Genomic DNA, 23,278 nt, shown 5'->3' on the forward strand with positions numbered 1-23,278 from the left:
CTCCCTTGACCCATTTACCAGGAAGGTTCTAAACTTGGTCCAATACCTACTATATGAAAACAAAAATAAACACTTAAAGTAGAAGTCAAATTAAGATGACTTCTACTTTTTACTTAGCAAGAAGTAAAATTTTCTCGGCATAACCGTGTAAGAGAAAGAGAACACAGGTAAGAAGTAAAATACTTTTCTTACTAACTTAGTTTGAGTTAAAATCTTACTAATGGTCTTTTAGCTCAATTGGATTATCACATTGGCAATCCAACACCACAATTCTCTAGGTTTCGTGAAAAAACTTAGATCCCAAAGAAAAATAATAAATAAATAAAAGGCTTGATCCAAAGTTTTGAGAATAGATGGCTTTCAAATTTCCAAATTTAAAATTAGAATTCAATGGTCAAAAATAAATTTTTTTTGATTTTTTTTTTCAAAGTTCATAGAATTTAGTCCTCATAAATATAAAAGAGTCATGCTGGAGTGACCTAAATCCGGTACCTCATATCACACTTCTCGACTTGAAAGTGGATAGGAACCAAAGAAGTGCGATATGAGGTTCGATCCTGAGGTCACTTCAAGATTATCCAATATAAAATTGGTTTATGATTTGTGAAATTATCATTAGCGTAGAATCCAAATGAAATTTTAACATCTTGCATGCTTTTAATTTAAGGTAATTGGTTAAATTAAAACACTGGTAATTCATTAAGTACTTTTATCATTGCATTACCAAAACAGAATTTTGTTGTTTAAAAGTACTATTGCAAAAGTTATTCTCAACCATCTACTTTTTTTGTCAAGTTCTTGCTAAAGTCTACAATAATATTTCAATGTTCCGCAATATCTCTTTTTTTGCCATCACGCTTGTAGATGTAGGAATCTTCGGTTCCTTAGAGCCTCAACCTTCTTTTGCTTTTCTGAAAGAGGATACACATAAAAAGACATAAATTAGTCTATAAAATACTCTAAACTGCATGCTTTAAATAACAACATTTTAAAACAAGCAAATGGAGTTGAGAATTGAAGATTAAAAGAACCACAACCACAGAAAAACCTACTACAGTGGTTGCTTTTTAGCCACCCAATAATCAATTTTAAGCTATTGCAGTAACAGAGTCACCGTATGTTACATTATCAAAGTATTTTGAAAAAAGAAAAAGAAAATAAAAATTCAAGGTATGCTTGATTGCGTGGAAAGTGACTTTCCATGGAAAAATGGGTATGGTTGGAAAATCAAAACTCATTGTTTGATTTCATCTAAACAAAATCATGGGGGGAAAAAACTGAGGAAAATTATTTTGTTATATTCAACTTTTAGTAGGGATAGGTAAGGTAACACATGTTATTGATTGTTTCGAGGGGCTTAGATGTTAAAAGAAAACAAGCGCTCATTTCTTAACTTCTGTTTAGAGGAACAGTAATGATTTGAATCAATTAACAATACCATGATTAGATGTTCCTATTAATCATTGGCCCAAAATTTTTACAAATTTCTTAAGAAAATATAAGAAGTTGACAGGAATATGAAGGATACTTGTAAACAACTTAAGAATTATTTCAAAGATCTTGCAAGGTCTATATAATGAGATCCATATGATGTATTTTCCAAATAAACTTTAATCCATTAATGACTCTATCATCGTTTAAGGCTAAAAGGAGAAGCTCGTGTCTTGTGTGTTTAATCTTTGATTACTTGAAGAGATGCCATATGTTTTTTATAAATCGATATATGCGTCAAAGAGATTTGAAGAAGACCCTATTTTATTGATTTTGATTTGTTTTTTTTTTTTTCCTTTATAAATAGGTTCAAAGTAAAAATATAAAAAAATCCTTATTTTTCTGTGGAAATGGGGGTTTTCAAATCTTTATTTTTTTTTAAATTTCTTTACAAATAGTTTCATTTAAAGTAGAATAGATGAAGGAGTTTTTGTTGTCTCTTTTGAATCTTAGGAACTATGGTGAGCTGAGGAGATTCATCCAAAGCAAGGATTTTGAACACTCAGAGAAATAGCGGGAGTTGCAGTAAGGAAAGGGTTGAAAATCATTAAAAATTAAGAAATTTTTTTTAGAGAACGGGTTGGAGTCCCAGTGGCGTTCCATTGAAGATCGATTCACCGCAAACTAGGTATAACATTTGCTTATTATTTTTGTTTCCTTCCTCATGCATTTATTTTCATTGGGACCAAATTTGCCTTGGATTTGGTTTGAAGGATTATTAATCTTTTATGGTTGTTTAGAAAATAAAGTTTGAAAATTATTTTCCTTACCCCTTATAATATTTGGACCAGTGGATCCACCCCCGTACCCTTAGGAAAGGGTGCTACCCACTTCACCCCCTCCTGTTGCTCGGTCAATGGGACTCTCAAAGCTCTACATATTGCAATAGTGACATATGTATATCTTATAATAAAAAAAGATTGAATTGTGTCAAATATACATATTTTGTGATTATTATGAGCTATTACTTAGGTTTCTATTGTATATGCCTTGGGTTAGCGAAGTAAAATTAACCATGAAAAGATTTATGGATTGGATAAGTTATGCCATCAAAATTAACCCAATGGCTTGTTGGATGGCCTGCCTAATGGCCTGCCCAATGGCCTGTCGGATGGCCTGTTGCTACCCAATGGCTTGTCGATGACTTGTCCAATGGCTTGTTGGATGACCTGCCTAATGGCTTGTTGGATGGCCTGTCGGATGACTTGTCCAATGTCCTGTCGGATGGCTTGTAAGATGTTTGTTTACTTGGGGTGTAAGTAGTAATAGCTGGCCTACTTATATTACCTATTTTTAGAAATTTTTAAAATAATTGGGACAAACTTTGAATGAAAAACATCATTCTCTTATCATCCCTCCTCGTACTCCATTTTGGAGATAACCAAATTTGACATTTTTTCCCTTTCTTCCCTCTACTTTTCTTCTCTTCTCTTCCCACTTAACAATCCAAATAGGATAAAAGAAGATAAAATTGCATATTGTCTCTTCTCTTCTCTTATCTTCTCTCAATCTAAATGGATTGTATAGACAACCTCACATTTGTTACAATCTTTATAGTATTATTTTTTATAGTAATTTTTGAATATAGGTGTTGAAGGAAGTGATGGATAAGAGTTGGATGAAAAAGTCGAGGTAAACTCATCTAGTTATGATTCATTGTCAATGTTTATAACTCAATGGAATTTGTTTTTAAAAATTCTCCTACATTATTTTTTAATGTAGGGTGAGTAGCGAATATATAAACGGTGTTAATAAATTCCTCGACTTCGCATTTGCCAATACATCAATCGGCCTCATCCCATGTGCATGTAAGAAATGTGTTAAACTTTAAGCTCTTGAAACGAGATGTTGTCCAGGAGCATCTCATCATTTATGGAATTGGAGCATTACACACTATGGAAATATCACGGGGGAAACTTCTTCCACATCCACACCCACTATTCCATGTGATGTGCTCTAGGTGGTCTTGATATGAATGGAATATGCGATGCTTTTGGTATGTCGGGTGTGGAAAATGATGTACCTGATGGAGCAAGTGTTCCTACACAAGGACGCAATGCCGAAGCAGAAAATTCTTCAGGTTGCTTCAAGATGTAGATAGAGAGTTGTATCCCGGATGTACCAAGTTTACAAAGCTCTTTTTCATTGTTCGACTATATCACATAAAGTGTTTGTCTGGATGGAGCAACAAATCCTTCGACATGTTGCTTACGTTTTTTAAGGAGGCATTATCCGAGGGAGAATTGTTGCCAAAGTCTTTTTATGATGCGAAGAAGATCATTAAGGACTTGGGACTTAATTACAATAAAATTGATGTGTGCCCCAATGAATGTATGTTATATTGGAAGGACACAACCAATGATCAATTATGCAAGGTGTATGGTACTTCAAGATGGCAGCAAGTTGAACATAAAGAGAATTATGAGAATATTTCTCCAAGGACGAAAGAAAGAAAGATTCCTGCTAAAATATTGAATTATTTTCCATTGGTTCCAAGGCTTCAAAGGTTATTCATATCAATGAAGACCGCATCATTCATGCGATGGCATAACGAGAGTCGGACTAAAGATAGGTCTTTGAGGCATCCAACCGACTCTCTTGCCTGAAAAGATTTTGACATTAAACATCGATCATTCTCTTTAGACAGTCGCAATGTTAGATTTGGGTTGGCAACTGATGGCTATAATCTATTTAGGACGATGAGTATTTCTCATAGTACATGGCCTCTCATTCTAACAATATACAACTTGCCACCATGGATGTGCATGAAGCAGCCTTATCTCATGTTATCATTATTGATTCTAGGTCTTTGTGGACGCGGTAATGATATTGACATGTATTTTCAACCATTGATAGATGATTTGAGACAACTGTGGGAGTTTGGCGTAGATACATATGATGCACATAACAATCAAACCTTTCAAATGAAAATTGCACTATTATAGACGATTAGCGACTTTCCAGGATACGCTATGTTATCTGGATGGAGCACCAAAGAGCGTCTCAAAGGGCGTCTTGCTTGTCCTTGTTGCAATAAGGATACTTACTCTCGACGTTTGAAGCATGGTAGAAAATTTTGTTACCTAGGTCACCGTCGATTTCTGCCAACTGACCATAGGTTTAGATTTGACAAGAGATGTTTTGATGGAGAATAAAAACATCGAATTATGCCAATCGCGCCATCTGGTTATGAGGTTTTGGAACAAGTAGAGGGTATGAACATCACGTTTAAAAAGATTTCTAAGGTTGCAAAAGGTCGCAAGAGAGGGCAAGAAGATGATGCGAGAGATTTTTACAATTGGAAGAAGAAAAGCATTTTCTTTGACTTACCTTATTGGAAACAGAATTTGTTACGGCATAGTTTGGATGTCATGCACATTGAAACAAATGTGTGTGATAATGTCATTGGGACTTTATTGAACATCGAAGGAAAGACAAAGGATAATTTGAAGGCTCGTCTATACTTACAAGAAATGAAAATACGAAATAAACTTCATCCAATTAGTATAAGAAACAAGACATATTATCTCCCCGCATGTTTTACAATGAGCAATATTGAAAAAGAGAAATTTTGTAATGTGTTAAAGAATGTTAAGGTTTCAGATAGTTATGCAGCGAATATTTTACGATGTGTACACCCAAAAAAATGTAAGATTTCAGGACTCAAGAGTCATGATTGTCATGTGTTGATGCAACAACGACTCCCGATAGCCTTGCGAGGTACATTGGTTAAACATGTGAGAGCAAACCTAATTGAGTTGTGCACATTCTATAGGGAGTTGTGTTCTAAGGTTGCACGGGTAGATGACTTTGAAAGGTTGCAGTCTTGGATTGTGTTAACATTATGCCACTTAGAGAGGATTTTTCCCCCAGCGTTCTTTGATGTTATGGTGCATTTACCCATTCATTTGGCTGTCGGACAGGAATCACTGGACTAGTACATTATCGATGTATGTACCCTATTGAAAGGTATGCATTAATTTTTGTCTTCTTTTTGTTTTAGTTTCACATGCACCACACTATTCAATTTCATAGTCAAATTATCTCAATGCATGGTCATAGGTACCTTCTCACACTTAAATCGTATGTACGTAATCGAAGTCGACCAGAAGGTTCCATCTCAGAAGGATACCTCGCAGAAGAATGCTTAACATTTTGCTCGAGGTACTATGATAGTGTGGAGACAAGGTTTAATCAGCCAATAAGAAATGATGACTTTGGTAACACTATCTCAGGTCGAAGTTGGGGAAAGAACAAGTGTTTACTCTAGATGAAATATCATTGAGACAAGCAAATCTATACATGCTTTTCAACTCTGAGATGCTTGTCCCATACTTTGAGTAAGAATGCATATTTATTTTAAATTTCACTATGCATGTTGAATGTAATATATCCATAGTTAATCATATCTCTTGAACTCAAACATATACAGAAAACACAATAATGAACTTAAGCAGCAACATCGTCGGGTCAGTCGTTTTGAAATTGATAGGCTTCATGCTAAAGAATTTGATGATTAACTTTTCAACATGTCCTCCTATTCAGAGAATTTTGCATTTTCAGATGAAGTTAGGAAATTAGCAAAGGGTCCTGATCGTGTTGCAAAAAGATTCAACACGTATATCATTAATGGATTCATGTTTCGCACGAAAGGTAGTGAAAGTAAGAGAAAAATTCAAAACAACGGAGTTATCGTGGTTGCAAATACATCAAGTTTCGCAAGTGTTAGTGATAGAAACCCAATTCAAGGAAACATTACCTATTATGGTGTATTGACTGATATCATATAGCTCAATTATTATGGATGGAAGCGTGTTATATTGTTTAAGTGTGAGTGAGTTGATATTAGAAGAGGAATAAAAAAATATGACTTGGGATTTACGCTCGTGAATTTCACATATTTATCCAATACTGGAGCAAATGTTTACAATGAATCATTTGTACTAGCATCTCAAGCCACACAAGTATTCTACGTCAAGGACTCCATGGATTCAAACTGGTATACTACTATACAATCAAAACCAAGAGACTTCTTTGAAATGGAAGGAAATGGTACAGTAGAGGATATCGATGATTACTTGCAAAGCTTGCCTTACAATGATCAAAATATGATGGATATTTTGATCGCCTCTGATGATAACGTAACATGGGATAAGTCAGATATGCCAAGAGTAACGATCAATGCACCTCTAATTATCACGACACCTTTAACTGCCACAAATGAAATTAGGGAGGATGACATTGATGAGTCAGATTTCAATAGTATTGATGGGGAAGAGTTGGAGTCCAGTGATGCTGTTTGAAATTATTCATGTACAATGATGCAATTACAAGTTCAATATATCATTTGACATAGATTTGGTAATTAATAATTCAATAAAACTCATTGGTAAATCTTTGAATTAACCTCCATTATCATTAACTTAATAATATTTCTTATAAGTTTTGAAAATAACTAATCATTTTCTTGATCTTTATTATAGGATGCATCGTCATGATTCACCACCTCCCTAACATAGGGATGAGGCGGTACATTTAAGGCCCACGCAGATCCACATGACTGCCCATTCCGATCAGGCATCTAATTCAACATCTAATAAGATGGAGTAATTACTTTTAAGATTTTGCATTCATATATGTATATGTAAGATAATTGAATGATAATCAATTTTTTGTACATGATTTTCTGCAGGGTCTAACAAGACGCATAGAAAACGTGTACGGGGCGATACACATCTTGAATCACTTTGGAACATTGGCCCATAGGATTTAAAAACACGTGTTCGGAAAAAACAACTACAAGCAACCTATTGGCAATAGGGCTAAATTACTTAGGCAGTTCTTAGGCACCGCGGTACGGAAGCCACGGTTCATATCTTTCATGTATTCAGATTGGAGACGAGTGTCGATTGAAGTTAAAGAGAACATTTGGCAAACAGTTCAAGTAATCTAAAAAATAAATCAATTAAACTACACGAATTGTTTATATTAATCTAGAAATTTTACTCCTATGTTTTTTTAAATGTGATGTAGGGGGTTTTTAATATCGATGCCGACTTGAAGAGTTGGGTTCATGAATCCTTCAATAAAAAATGGAAAAACCGCAAATCCCTCTTGAAAATAAAATATTATTTAGACTTTATGGATACTCCAGATGAGGCAAAAGAGAACCTCCCACCTTTTATAGATCAAGTGGAGTGGGATTGGCTTGTTCAATTTTGGGAAAGCAAAGTTGGTAACGTATAAGTAATAACCATAGTTACATATAAATTCATTTAATTAACTATTAGTAAGGTTTGAATATTATCTAATTTTTTATGGTTTACTTTGTAAATACGTGAAATGACAAACAAAGCCAATTGTAAGAACCAAAAAATGCACCATACATCTGGTACAAAAAGCTTTGCAAGAAAATTCGAGAAGAAGGTAAAATCAAATACCCATTGAGCCTATTTAGTATATGATTGTAATAATATGTATTGATTTATTATGTTTTGCTTGTTAATAGACAGAAAAGAATAATGGGGTGGAGCCATCCCGAATGCAAATGTTCATAATAACCCATACAAGAAAGGACTAGACCTTTATAGATGCAGAGACAGCAAAAATTATTGTAAGTATATATTTTCAACCTATTCTATTAGAAAAAACTTATGTATCCAAATTATTTATCTTATAAAAATGTTTTTAAATTACAATAATTTTTTGACGTCTTTTTTTTCTAAATCATATATGTATTGATTGTATTTAATTTATTTTAGGATGAGATGAGATAAAAAGAGAATGAGTCCCAATTGTCAAGTGGTTCCCAAAGCAACACAGGCAGGAACGACATCTCCTCCCAAGTCATGGGAGAAGCTGGTCATGGTCGTGTCAGGCAGATGGGAATGCGAGTGAGATCCTCAACGCTTTTCAGACCCCAATCGACCCGTCAAGAGTGTATCTCACAGGCCGTTGAGGCAAATCGTCGTGCTGATGAGGCATGCCGAGAAGCCGCTGCAACACACCAAGAGATGATTGAATTTCAGACAAACATGTCAATGCAATTAGAAGCACTCATATCATTTATGAGTCAATAACTTGGCCGTACAGTAAATATGACTGAAGTACTTCGAGGTACACAGGTAATAACTTGTTATTCTGCCTTCTTAAATAAAAAAAATTTAATTGTATTTTCTTGTACTAATAGTTAAAATAATATTGTTTGTAGGCTTCTAATGGCAACGATCCACAACCTTTTGTTAAGTATATATCAATGATCAATTTTTTATTTTCCAAGTTTTATTAATAGCAATAGTTGGATCCACACACTTTTGTTTATCAGGTAGGAATGATCAACTTTTTGTATTGTAACTTTCATTAGTGATAGTTGAAGATGTTACAATTGTTCAATTCCATATAAAGATAAAAATTAGACAAAAAACTTGGTCTTGAATATGTGTATCGTTTCTTATATATATGGATTGATATCTAACACTCATTAGGTAAAACCTTTTTAACTCTTTGCATGTATTAGGTAAAACTTTTTTTAACTCTACATGTATTAGGTAAAATCTTTTTAACTCCGTCAATATAAAATTAACGTTTTACATTGCCGGTCCCAAACCCGGATAAACAAGGAGGGAGAAGGTATGCCATTGATTCATTACTGTGAGTTTATTTGTCACATGCAAAACTCCCATGTGTCAAAATTTCAGCTTTTTAGTTAGTTTGACATTATTATATAATATATTGTTATGGTTTATTTTATAATATCTATGTAATTATTTATATGTTGTGATTGAATTATGTTTACCTATTTATTTTTCATTTGCAGGGTTGTGCAAAGATTGGAACTTTCAAAGTCTAAAGATTCAGTTTTGACATCGGTTAGCTGCTATATTTGCTGAAATGCTAATGTTTTACTTTATTGTTAGTTTTGTATTTATTTGTTTACCTTGAATTAGCTTATCCCATCTCATCTTATTTTTGCAAATAACTTGATTGTCTTCACCAAAGCTACTAAAAAATCTCTCTCAAATCTCAAAACTTTTCTTAAGGATTATGAGAAGGCATCAAGACAACAAGTTAATGTGGAAAGTAGTAGATTTTTCCTACCTAGAGGAGTAGACTTGAGGAAAATCAATATTATTAGATAAATTCTTGGTTTCTCGAAAGGATCTCTTCCTTCGAACTATCTGGGTGTACCACTTTTCCATTGATAAAGTTACAAAAGATATGTGTGCCAATTTGGTCTCTAAGATCCCTCGAAAATTAGAGGGTTGGAAGACTAGACTTTTATCAAAAGGTGGTAGATTACCACTTCTCTCTCATGTGTGTTTCTATTCGCATTTATGTCATATCCATCTTACCTATTCTGAAGTCGATTTCTACTTTTTTGGAGTCTTGTTTCTCCAACTTTTATTTTGGGTGGGGTTTTTTTCTTTTTTTTTCTTTTTTGGGGGTGGGTGGGAGAGGAGGGATAATGAAGAATCGGGAGAAGGTTTGTAAATTGAAAAAGGAAGGAGGTTTGGGTATTAAACAGGTGGAGAAAGTCCACAATGCTACGATGATCAAGCTTTGTTGGAGAATCCATTCTGAGAAAGGTTTATGGGTTCGGATTCTTCAAAATAAATATGCTATGGATGGAGATTGGTGGTCAGCCTCATCAACCACAAGGGATTGAGATTTTGGAAAGAAATAAGGAAGTTTATGCGTCATTTAAGAAAACTAAATGGTTAGTTGCGGATGGCTCTAGAACTTCTTTATTTCTATCTAATTAGCGTGGTAGTGTGCCGCTCATTGGTCAATTTCCTTATGGTATTAAGACCTAGAAAGTTGGGGAGGTTTGGACGAACGGGTCTTGGAATGAAAGTAAAATCAAGGAGTTGTTCTCTGATCAGGATTTGGTGGAGGCTATTATTCAAACTGAACTTCCAAAGGTTGAGTTGAGAAGCACTTCCTCGGCTCTACGTCATATTGCGGAACTTCCAAAATTTCAGCCCATGTTTATGGTGTCCAAAACCCAAAAATACCAAGCACTCAAGTGACCCAAGATCGGCTTGCTCTTAATACTAACTAGGCCTTTGCTCGGGCTTGGAGTTATACCATGTTAATATTGAAAGTGTCCCACCCATACTTAAGGATAAACATAATCATATCATAAGCTTTGAGAGCTAATATTGGCACTCCAATTTTAAAAAAAAATAAGTGAATGGTTGACAATATGTAGAAGTTGGGGTGCTAATAAAAACTTTTTTTTTTTTTAATTAGATTTCAATTTTTAGGTTTATGATTTTATATGAGACTAATCCTACTTGTGGACAACTGTTGAAATTGTTTGAATGAGTGTTACAATGTTTAGTAATGTTGAGATAATAATTTGAGCAAAAACTTTGTAATGTTTTAATAGTGTGCTTTAATCTTTAATTGGTGTATTAAATAATTTAAGAAATTGGGCTTTCAATGCCTACAATGTTGAGATAATAATTTTTACTAAGCAAAAAATTTGGCGATAAGCCAACCGATAAACATTTGATTATCAAATTTGTGGTTTGCATAAGAGAAAGTGCCATTCCTAGGTCTATACTGACCATTGATACTCAATAGAAGGTGCAGAGTCTAATCCATGATAGCTTTAACAGACGATACAGCCTTCATATTAAATGTCATGGATGGGACCTTAGTTTCAAGTTGTTTGATCTATCAATGATAACATACACCCTATGACACTGTTGAGACTTGAGGCCTCAAGTCAATGTTCCATGTCTAGTTAAGGTAAATCTCAAAATACTTTGTTGTTGAAACTGCAAAAAAGTTGTAACTTACGAACTTGACTAACTTATGGGTTTGGATTTTAAAATTGTGTCATGTGCTTTCAAAGCACCGCCCCTTCTTTTTATTTAATGTGATGAAAAACGGTCCTTAAAGTTTTCTATTGGACCATGTCCCGCAGGTGTATGACTCACCAGAGTCTAATCTGAAACTGAATGATATCTTTGAGTTTGTTGGTGGCTTCACCTTTGATCCAGAACTTATGGTACAAGTGGATGATTCTGGTGATTGCTCCAATGACCTTTGTGAAGATACATTGTCCCATTTGCATCCCAGAAAGGTCTGTGATTTCATATGTCAGCTACAAAAATGGATTAAGAAACTGAATAATCGGTGCTCCACATAATATTTACTTTTGCTAGCTAAATATTTTGCTTGTGTTGGCGAATACATTACATAATAATGAAACTTGGGATTATACAGCCAATGGACTGTTGTCCATCCAAGATGTTGCCCCAAGATTTAATGGTCTGGATTTATTCATAGGTGGACAATGAGTACACATCGTGGAATGGACACAAAACAGCCTTCTGTTAGGTATTTATACTCCTGGGTCTGTTTTATGAGGAATTTAACCATCCATTTTTAGATGCAAGGATTTAAAAATTAAAAATTTAAGACGGTTTGTGTTGGGAAAAGGCTTTGTTTGTTTCTTTATTGAATCCAGATGGTTTGCTCCCAAGTTTCAGGTTGCAAACAGAACTCCTGTATAAAATATGTTCTCTTTTTTTCCTTTGTGTTTAACTTTTTTAACCATTGGTCGCATAGCCAACACCTGATTCCATCATAAGGATAAGAGAAGCTCTGTTAGGGCATCTAACTATTGTTCTCGGTAATGATGGTGTTGCAGCTCATTATGTGTTGTTGCATCTTCTATCCTAGGTACATTTTTTTTCCTTTACCTCTGTAGTTTTGTTCCTGACCTTTGACATGTTATAAGCAGAAAAGTTTGAACTCATCTTTGGTCTGATTTAAGATGGTTTGTAAGGCTTCCTGAGCCTCCCCTCTATTTCAAACTAAAGACATACTACTTGACCCCTCGTTTTCTGCAGGAAACTAATAGAAAATTACCAAATTACCCTTATCTTCGACCTTAGGGTAAAGCCTTTCATTTTATTTGGCATGCAGTCCATAATTCTTAACTACTCGTCCTATATTACTTTGAGAATTCTAGCAATATTGGTTTACAAACAATTTGTTGTTATCATTGTGTTAATTGACTTTTCCTTATGATTACATTTCTTGATTTCTGGCCCTGAAAATGTTATGAATAATAAGTATTATCTATTTTTACTAGGTGTAGGTGAGGGGTTTATGTGATAAAGCCAAGGAGATATTAATGGAAGAAAGCAATGTCCAGGTGTGGCCCTTTCCCCTTTATGCTATCACTGTTATCGTTTATGCCCTCTTGTTCATGGTTTATTGGTCTAATGAGATGTTTATGTATTTTTATGGTCTTTAGTTTGCTTCAACTTGTACTTGATGGATTCAAAAGAGTTTTCCTAAGCGTAATGTAGGCTTTAGGGATGTTTTGATGTTAAGGGTATTTTGGTAATTTGATCATTTTTAGTAATTTTTCTCGTTATACTTCTTTTTGTCCCAAGAATGATGATTTCTAGATTTTGGGTCATATTTTCCCCATGTAACGTGATTTCTAAAGTTTTGTTTGCTTGAGATACCTCATCTGGATTTCTGAAACCTATATAGTAACAAATAAAAAACATTGGAATATTTATCCATCATTAGGAACCGTCGCAATCGAGTTGATGAGTTTATTAATCAGGCGAGTGCAAAAATGGGATGTCTACACTATAGCTTTGACCATAATCTTCCTAGTTTGATCTTAGGATTTTTCTTGGATTGTATTAGAGACCGGTCATCTTGATCGGGCAAATTCGGCGCCTAACACCTTTCGAAACCTGTAATTTGATCTCTTACCCATTTTTTTGATCCATGGACCAATCTGTATCCATTAGGAGTTATTTGTGGTTTCTAGACCTAAACTAGATGGTAACTTCCATTTAAAAAAAATCCTCTATTTACCAATCGGTCCCCTCTTCACTATTTAGTGAAAAAGGGTTGAAGCGATTTCAGTGACGACTCCACTGGGGATTATAGAGTCAAACTTGACCTGATCCAAGATTATCCTTAGGTTGAATTTTTGTTCGAGTCAACCCTGTTGACTCAAAGAGACTCCTAAATTAGGCAAAATTTTGTCATTTTTTTCATTGGTATATGATTGGATGTAATCGATTGTTTATTCATTTTAATTGGATTGATGATTAGATGTATTTGGTTTGCATGGTTAGATATTCACGAAAACGTCACAGGCATACTTTGTCCCTTCGCACACATTCACAAGCATGCATACTCATGTTTGCATCATGGCATGTCCTTAAAAACCTCGTAGTAGGATCCAAGCTAACTTGGTCATTCAGGACACAGGGGATGACAGTGAATGCTACAACTTCAGTACAATACCTTCAGGTATATCAAACCAAAGCACCACGTACTACTTGACCAGGTGAAACTGGGATAGTATATTAGTGTTTCGGGCTAAAGTGACTTAAGCTTTGTCCTAACTTAGACTCAATCTTATAGTGAGTTTAGAACCATGAACTTAGGTGCGGTCCCACTAGACCACGACTTAAATTGACCAAGAGTGCTCCCGGGTTGCTTTACTTAATTTAACTAAAAGGTAAGAAGGTGGACCGGTTCAACTGCTCAAATTGAACCCGTAATACTGGTCTAACCCAATAGACGTAACTGATGAGACATACTGATCAATGTCAAGCTAAATCATTTAACATAATTGGTAAATGGATTTTATGGATCAAAACATAGATCGATTGGACTAATTGGTTTAAAATAGTAGATGAAGTGATTCAAGTAGAATATTCAGATCCATTAGGGTGAACTGGTCCAAACTAAATGGGTACAAAGTCCCAATCACTTCTATTGGCCAATTTAATTCAATGGATTGAATATTTCATAATCGACAAGATTGGGTTTAGTAGAAAATATATTAAGGGGTGTACAAACTAGCACAACCTAGATCTCACTCTTTGAAGGTCGTACAACCCTTAATCGTGGTTTAAAGTTTTCTAAGATTCTTGATCAATCAACAAATTATCTTCAAGTAATTTCTTACTCGAAATGTTTCATCTATTAGAGAATTTGAATCTAGAGGGTTAATAAATGGTTTCAAGAGGGACCTTTATCTCTAATTGCTAAAAACCTACTATTGGTTCCGCAACGAATAATTCACCTTTGATGAGGTTCCAGGATATCATTGCTCTTAAGTTTAAGCATCTACCACCTAATTGGAGTCGTAAGTTTGGTCAATCGGAACGTATGTTAGTACCAAGCCAACAATCAAAATGGTCTTAGAATCTTTCAACTTACCCAGTTATACTAGTTGAAAATAATGTCATGAGTCATCAATTTGTAATCAAACCCATTCTGAGTACTTGTCTTATTTTTTCATGAGTCATGTGGTTTAGTATTTAATAGAGTTTTTTTATTAGTTGCGCAATGTCTAATTTTCGTTAGATCGAGTCTAGTCCTTTTGTTTCTATTGAATTGAGTCAATTTGTCGAGTCTACAATGGTGTCTATCGTCCCATCTGAATTCAATTGAATAAAAGAAATTTTTGAATATCTCAAGTGCGTTAACGAATTAACTAATAATTTTACATTAGGAGAGGATCCTTTAACGAGGAATCCCTTCCTGAGTTATTCACATTACTTGGACAATAAGAAAAAGATCGAGCTCAATCTATAATTGAGGAAGTGAAGGTCACTGACCTCAAAACAAAAAATAATTCCCAAGAAATTCAGATTGGAATTAACTTATCCTCAAAGCAACATAAGGGGTGTAGACACCCCAATTTGCACGAACCCATTAGGAAAATCTAAATTTTCTCGAATTGATTCCAACTAAGAACTCAAGCCTATCACGGGCCCGTATTGCCACTTAGCATCATACATGCATCATGTCATATAGTTTGCATGCCCAACCTTATCCCTAATCTGAATCCATCTATTCACCAATTCATCACTCATACCATAACCAAGGTCCAAGATAAAGCCCATCTTTTAACCCTAATTTAAGTTCATTCTTTTAGCCTACTCTCAAAGCCCAAAGTCCATAACCCAAATTCATTCTAAGCCCAACACCAACCACTCCCTCATATCCCCTCAAAAGGTGACACATGTTGATTTTTCATAAACCCTCAATACCCAATGCATTATCTAATTAGAGAGTCAACTCCCCCTTGTGAAAACTCAAGAATGCCCATCTCAAAAGGTGTGGTCAAACCAAAAAGATACTTTGATCTTTGGTAATAATCCATAAAGTTGAGAGAACTTTTAATCATACCCTCAAAAGGTGGGAATCTTTAAGTACATACATGAAGTTCTCCCATTAGTCCATTTTAAAATTATATTTCCACCCTTACTTTATGTGTTATTTACAAATGAATCAAAGTCTACTTTACACCACCTACTACTTCACTTTTACACATGTTTATTTTCTACTCACCCTCTTAAAAAGTACTTTTATTCTCCCATTGGTCCATTTCAAAAATATACTTCCACCATTGCTTTGTAAGTTATTTACAAAGGAACTAAGGTTTACTTTTCACCTACCATTCCACCTTTACACATATCACTCCCCTATTTATCCTCCCAAAAGTACTTTTTATTCTCTCACCTCTATTCACAAAAAAATCAAAGATCAAAGAATACTTTTAGGGTTTCCTCACAAATATTATTTTTACCCTCATACAAATGAAAAATCCAAAAAGAAATAACATAAATCTCATATCCATTCTCTTTATTTTTAGGGTTGGACCACTTTATCCCTAAAAATTATATAAATACCCTTATTTTCTATGAACAAGGTATGTTGTCAAACCCCCATCTTTCAACCTAAAACTCTACAAAAATCCTCACTCATTCTCTTATCTCCCAACCTTCAACTTATTCAACCCTCAATTACATTACTCAACACTCAAGTTTATCTCTTAAAGCTCAAGTTCATTCAAGACTACCAAGGAGACAAGGTGGGTTAGGATTTAGTTTACTTTTAAGTTGCATCTTCTTCTCATATCCCTCTATTTTCTTTTTCTTAGTAACCTTTAGGATGTAATGGAGAACCCTCATTCATCCTGAGTATATGGAACCTCAACTTGGGCATGAAATGCTTGAGGCGGTTTGATCGAAAGGATGGAGGTTGAAGTCCTTCTTTAAGCACTTTTATCTTATGCATCATAATGAACACCATGCACACACACCACACATACTTGGCAATGATGAAGAATTGTGTAGCTCTCTTGATAGGGCTAAAACACTAAGTTTCTAACCAAGCATGCATGAATTAAGGTTGTAGATTTAGGAAAACTCCATCCATGGAATTTCTCTAAATCCTAAACCAATATTTCAACTCATGCAAAAGTGTGTTGACTCTATAGAATATCCTCTCTCATATGATATTTCTAATGTCAACACTGACATCAAATCCTCTTTCAAAGAGGTACATACTCACTATATGCACACACCACTCCATGCATCTCATCCATTTTTATTATTATGATATTATTTTTAAAAATGGTCAAAAATAAAGGTAACCACCTTAGGTGGAGAGAATTGGGTGCTTAACACCTTTCACATTTTATAACCGAATCCATTTACCTAGAACTTGGGTAAACTATGCCTTTTCCATGAATGAGAGTCACTACAATGCCATGAAAAAATAGTTTTCAAAAAATTGATTCGGGTGCCCATTCACACCCATTTCCAAAAAATAATGGTGATGACTTTAAACAACGTAGCATTGAGGTTTAAAGATAAACATTTTCATGTCTACAACTTGACGACTCCACTAGGACATTGCGGGTTCAAACCATGACTATTTGACCATTTTTACAAAAATTTAAAAAAAAAATCGATGATTCATTTAACACATACGATATAAATTGATGATGATGATTGGATTATATGCAAGCGTCCTTGATCCGCGGGTTACGGATCTACTTTTTTGGGTATTGGGAGTCGCCACCTAGTTTTTAGGTCTAGGAACCTTAAAATAACTCTAAACAAATAAATAGCACTAATCTACGAAAAAGAAACTACGGATCCGGAGATCACGTTACGGGATTAGAAGGTGTTAGGTACCAACCCCGCCCGGTAAATGTTGATCTCTACTTTTTCCCAAAAATCACATTGCTAAAATAACCTAACAAAAAAAATTATTTTACCTAGGTGATTATAATAATACGTTCCCTTAGAACTGGCGGAGACCGTCCTCGTGTGAGTTTTTCTGTATTTTCTCCATCACTGGATCTGATTCTGATCTCCAAGATGAGGTATCGTCTTCCTAGGTCTGAGTATTTTCTGATTTTTTGAATATTTTTTGGAAGGTTTCTGGGTGTTTTTAGATGGTTTCTAGGTATTTTTTGAGCAAAAATTGGAGTTTAGATGTTAAATAGGGAGTTGGGGCTTTAGATTTAGAGTTTTGGGATTTATTTTAACCTGTGAGATTAGGTTGTGAAGACTCTATATTTATAGAGTTTTTTAGTAAAGTTGGTATTGGATTAGGTCTTTTAGGATAAGGTGAATTAGGATTTTATTAGAATTTTTAATCTTGCGTACAATTAAAGAATATATTTTTAAGTTTTTGAAAAATCCCCCTAATTATATCTATAATTCTTTGAGCCCCCGGATAGAGGGGTCTTTTAATAATATCAAGGGGGCTCCACTTAAATAAGTAGGCAACCACTTAAAATTTTTCCTGAGGGTTTGATTGATTGATTTTCTTTGTTCAAATTTTTAATTTTATTTTATAAATATTTCAATTTTCATTAATTCATGTTTTACTTATTAATTTCAAATTTTAAAATTTTTAAAATTAAAAAATTACTATTTTACCTCCGAAGAGGACTTTTGTGTTGAGGAGTCGTTTTTTGATATTTTGGAATCAATTTTTCATAAGGAATTTGATGGGATTATCGATTTGTGTCATTTATAAATTTTTTGATATGAAATGATTGCAAATCCTATGAGGGGCATTTTCGTAATTTTATTGAATTTGGAGGTCGATGGGGCATTTCAATCATTTTTATGACTTTTCCTAAATTTCTCTGTTTTCGTCAATTTGGGTCCCGTTATATTCGAAATCATGCTCTGAGTGAAATGGAGGTGTTTTCGAAGTCTTTCGGAGGTCCAAAATTTATGAGGGGTATTTTCATCATTTTGTCAATTTTTGCAGATTTTAATAAATTTTAGCGTGAGATTTCTTTCAGTCCCAACGTGATTATTTCTAAGTTTTAAAGTCACATTTTCCTAGCGTAACGAGGTCTCTAGGTTATCGAACTGTGTAGCGAGCCTAAATGACATGCTTGCTAAATCGGGTGTAAGGTGTAGCGATCTTAAGCGTGCGTAAACTTCTATGTCAAGTCGTAATGAGTAGGGGAGATGAAAAGATTGAAAATGAGAGGAAACAAGGATAGTACTCACAAGCCTTCGAGTTCTTTACGATCATCATTAGGAATTCATGGTAACTGGGTGACGAATTGTTGAATTAGGCAGATGCAAAAATGAGGTGTCTACAGATGCCTCTCTTTGGCATATGGTAGAAGCAAACTAGATAGCCAATCTATTGTGATAGATAATGCGACATCCGAATGCCAAAGCTAGTGATAGCTCATTTTGCAGCTTGATTCGACAATTTGTCAAAATGTCCAGATCCTTGAGGGTAAGTTCTCCTTGGAATAAAAATGTCAGATCCTTGAATTTTGGAAAATTCTCCTTGACTGATGTAAATGCATTGCAAGTGCATGTGTGTGTAATTGTGTAGTGATAATTTTGAAAAGATGCATTTCCATTCAACATATTCATGATGAGAGAATAACAAACTTATTGATGAAAAACTACATAATAAAATCTGAGCAAAACCTGAGGAATTTATGAAGTAAAACTTGACTGAGTAAAATATGGGCATACATTGAACATAAGGTCTAAGCGTAATCTGAGCATAATTTGAGCATAATCTGAGCAAAAGTTGAATGTCTTACTCTACCTACTCGGGGTAAAAGAGTAATGAATTATTTGTCTGAGCGTCCTACTCTACCTACTCAGGGTGGAAGAGTAATGAACCTTTTTCTAGGAGTTCTACTATACCTACTAGGGGTGAAAGAGTAATGAACCTTTTCTGGGATTTCTACTCTACCTACTCGGGGTGGAAGAGTAATGAACGATTTTCTGAGAGTTCTACTCTACCTACTTGGGGTGAAAGAGTAATGAACTGTTGTCTGGGAGTCCTACTCTACCTACTCGGGGTGGAAGAGTAATAAATGATTTTCTGAGAGTTCTACTCTACCTACTCGGGGTGGAAGAGTAATGAACAATTTTTTAAGAGTTCTACTATACCTACTTAGGGTGAAAGAGTAATAAACTGTTTGTCTGGGAATCTTATTCTACATACTCAGGGTGGAAGAGTAATAAACTGTTGTCTGGGAGTACTACTCTACCTACTCGGGGTGAAAGAGTAATTTGGGAGTTCTACTCTACCTACTCGTGGTGGAAGAATAATGAACTGTTGTCTGGGAGTCCTACTCTACCTACTCGGGGTGAAAGAGTAATCTGAGAGTTGGGTGGATGAGTAATGAACTGTTGTCTGGGAGTCCTACTCTACTTACTCGGGGTGGAAGAGTAATTAACATTTTTCTGGGAGTTCTACTCTACCTACTCGGGGTGAAAGAGTAATGAACGATTTTCTGAGAGTCCTACTCTACCTACTCGGGGTGAAAGAGTTATGAACGATTTTCTGAGAGTTCTACTCTACCTACTCGGGGTGGAAGAGTAATGAACTATTGTCTGGTAGTCCTACTCTACCTATTCAGGGTGGAAGAGTAATGAACTTTTTTCTGAGAGTTCTACTCTACCTACTCGAGGTGAAGAGTAATGAACTATTGTTTGGGAGTCCTACTCTACCTACTCGGGGTGGAAGAGTACTGAACTATTTCTGGGAGTTCTACTCTACCTACTCGGGGTGAAAGAGTACTGAACTATTTCTGGGAGTTCTACTCTACCTACTCGGGGTGAAAGAGTAATGAACTACTTTGTCTGGGCAAAACAAACAAGAAATCAACAATACTTTCGGAAAGAGTTGCGTTTTATGAAGGTCCAGTCAACATTTTAACTTTCTTTGAACCTCAGGGGTTTTCAAAGTTATTATCAAAAGGGTACTTTTAAATTCAAGATTAACCTTATCCTTTGGGATTGAAATTGATCAGGCTTCATAACAAAATACTCCTAGTTTGATAGGGAATATTGCATTTGGGATAATCGAACACGTTTGAAAAAAAATGCCCCTTGTGTAAGGGGGGAAGTGAACTCTTTAGAAAAGGGAAGTGCCCCTATTATGAAAGTTGGAAATCTTTGATTACCGCAAGCGCAATAAAATTTTAACTTTTAATTTTGATTTCATTCAAGATTTTGAGTCAGGCTCGAAGAAATTGGAACAAAATATTTTTTTTTGAAATTCATCATAGTACTTACCTTGTGCTAGTATGAAATCATTGATTCAAAACGTTGGAGGTATGCTTTTCTATCCATGTGTTCTTTGAAGCTTTTGAAACCCCAATCAAATTGATCATTTTTTTTAGACTTACCTTTTCCATTCTTTCTATATGGATTGACCAGGTACTAGTGATTGATGGATATAACTCTTATTAGAACTCTCCACTATGTGCATTTTTTCACACTTCTATTCGTTCTATCTCTCGTTTCTTATTTACAAATATGAGATTACCAATCCTCTTTTATAGATAAAGATTGAGGGACTAGAATTATTCTTTTAGTAAGTTTCTTATCCATTAAGGTTTCTTACGAATTCTAAAGAATATTTATAATTCTAAAGATATTGAGATTCTTTAATATTGATATCTATAATGTATATAGAATCCTTGTACAATTAAACAACAAAAACCGTGAGGTCAATTTGACCATACGACATAGAGTTCTAACATTAAGACGATTTGGAATCCATAGAGATAATGTGGGATCAACTCCCATGGAAGCAACTTTTTTGGATAAAATGATAATGGCTTCTTAGAAACATATATTTTTGTTGTGATCCATGAACAAAATTAAGAAGAAATAAATTCAAGAGCTTTAGGATTGACATTTTTAAAGAATTGAATAGAATTGTTGATTGCATGACAAAAAGTGGAGTTTTAAGATAGGTTTGTTTGTTATTGTAGATCAAGTTAATATTCATCATGAGTTTTTATTTTTATTTTTTAAAAGATCATCTAGGTTAAGGCAGACCAAAACCAGCTACAATTTTAAATAATGAGCACCACTAGAATCCTGATTTAAGATTAGGAACAAATCAGTAGAGAATGATGTAGGATCCAACATATAGCATCCTAAAGAGCCTTGAAACGAAACTAGGTTGTTCGCATTCTTGTTGGTTTCTCTAAAAATATGGATGAAAATAACCTTCAGGAAGGATAGGAGTAGCCTTACAATGGACAAGGCTAAATGGTGTACATGCCAAGGGGAGTTCCATTGCTGAATGAGGATCCTAATAACGATAAGGGAATCAGATTGGACCTCAATTATATCGCACTCGTGGGAAGCAACCAATCTGACACCTTCAAGAATGCCCTGTAATTCATGATGGATGACATAATTGGGATGATTGCAACTAGCCATCGCAACCTTCATTCTTCCTTCTGAATCCCAAATTATGGCACCATAGCCACCACGCATATTGAAAAAGGTACCATCCAAGTTAATAGCCCAATAGTCATGCTGGGACTCCTTCTAAGATCAATAAACACTTCTTCTATGAGAGAAGGAAGCCTTGAAGTCCCAGGCATTTAAGATTGCTCTATTGTAGTCTAACTCTTCAATGTTTTCAAAGTCTTCTTCGAGCTTGAACCAAACATCCTCCAACTTCAATTGGTTCTAATAGATGTAGTTGCATCTTTCTTTACATGTGTGGTAGATGAATGCGCAAAGAGCCACTTGTTTCATCCTTTGTATTACAGAGTTCCCTTTGAAGTTTGATGGAGCCCAATTCCTAGGCAATCTAGTCACAAGGCAATGACGAAGAAATTCAACCCAAATAGGTTTCGAAAAGGAGCATTGACTAAATAGGTCATTCCTCTTGACTTGTCCTTAATTATGTTGGAGGATTTAACTTAGTTGAATGTAACCTCTTCTACATTTATAGCCCCTTGCTTATCGATTAAAAAAAAACTACTTGCACACCACAAGTCGCCCCTCGCACCCAATCTTAAAATAACTTATATTTTTAGATTTTTTTAAATTCTTACTAGTTGCACTCCTCTCTCTCTCTCTCTCTCTCTCTCTCTCTCTCGTTTGAAGGATGATGAAGAAGAAGCTTTCTATGTTTCATTTTGAATTTTTTTTTCTTTTTTTTTTTGTTGAAGGAAAAAGAGAGGAAGGACTTAAGGAGTGCAAGTAGTCCCTCCCAATTTCAATTGTCCCACACAACTCCACTTTTAAAATGTCAAAAGTGCATTTTGGTCATTTCAAAAGCTTCATAAGCATCTCGGTGACTTCTGCTTTCTCTGAAAATTCCAAAATACTTGCTTTATTTCCCTACTGTTAAGTCCAAATCGTCCGTCAAATCCAAGGTTCATAAAAATCATGATCTTGTAATATATTACAATACTTTAAAATGAAATGGCTAAATTACCCTTAAAACTGGGAAGTAGGTGTGCCAAATGAGAAGGGGCATTTCGGTAAACTTAATATTTGAAAATCTATTGCCGTTGACGCATTCAAACGCTTTGTATCCGTTGTTTTCGTCTACCGACCAAAACCTAGACTCCTCAAATATATTGGTCAACACGCGAAAATTCTTAAATAAAAATTCCAAAATATTTCTTTCCAAAGACTTCGGCTAACTTCCTCTAGCACTATAAATACTTCAAAAC

The sequence above is a fragment of the Akebia trifoliata genome, chromosome 15 (assembly GCF_017979445.1).
Source record: "Akebia trifoliata isolate Shusen 1 chromosome 15, ASM1797944v1, whole genome shotgun sequence".
Lineage (NCBI taxonomy): Eukaryota > Viridiplantae > Streptophyta > Magnoliopsida > Ranunculales > Lardizabalaceae > Akebia > Akebia trifoliata.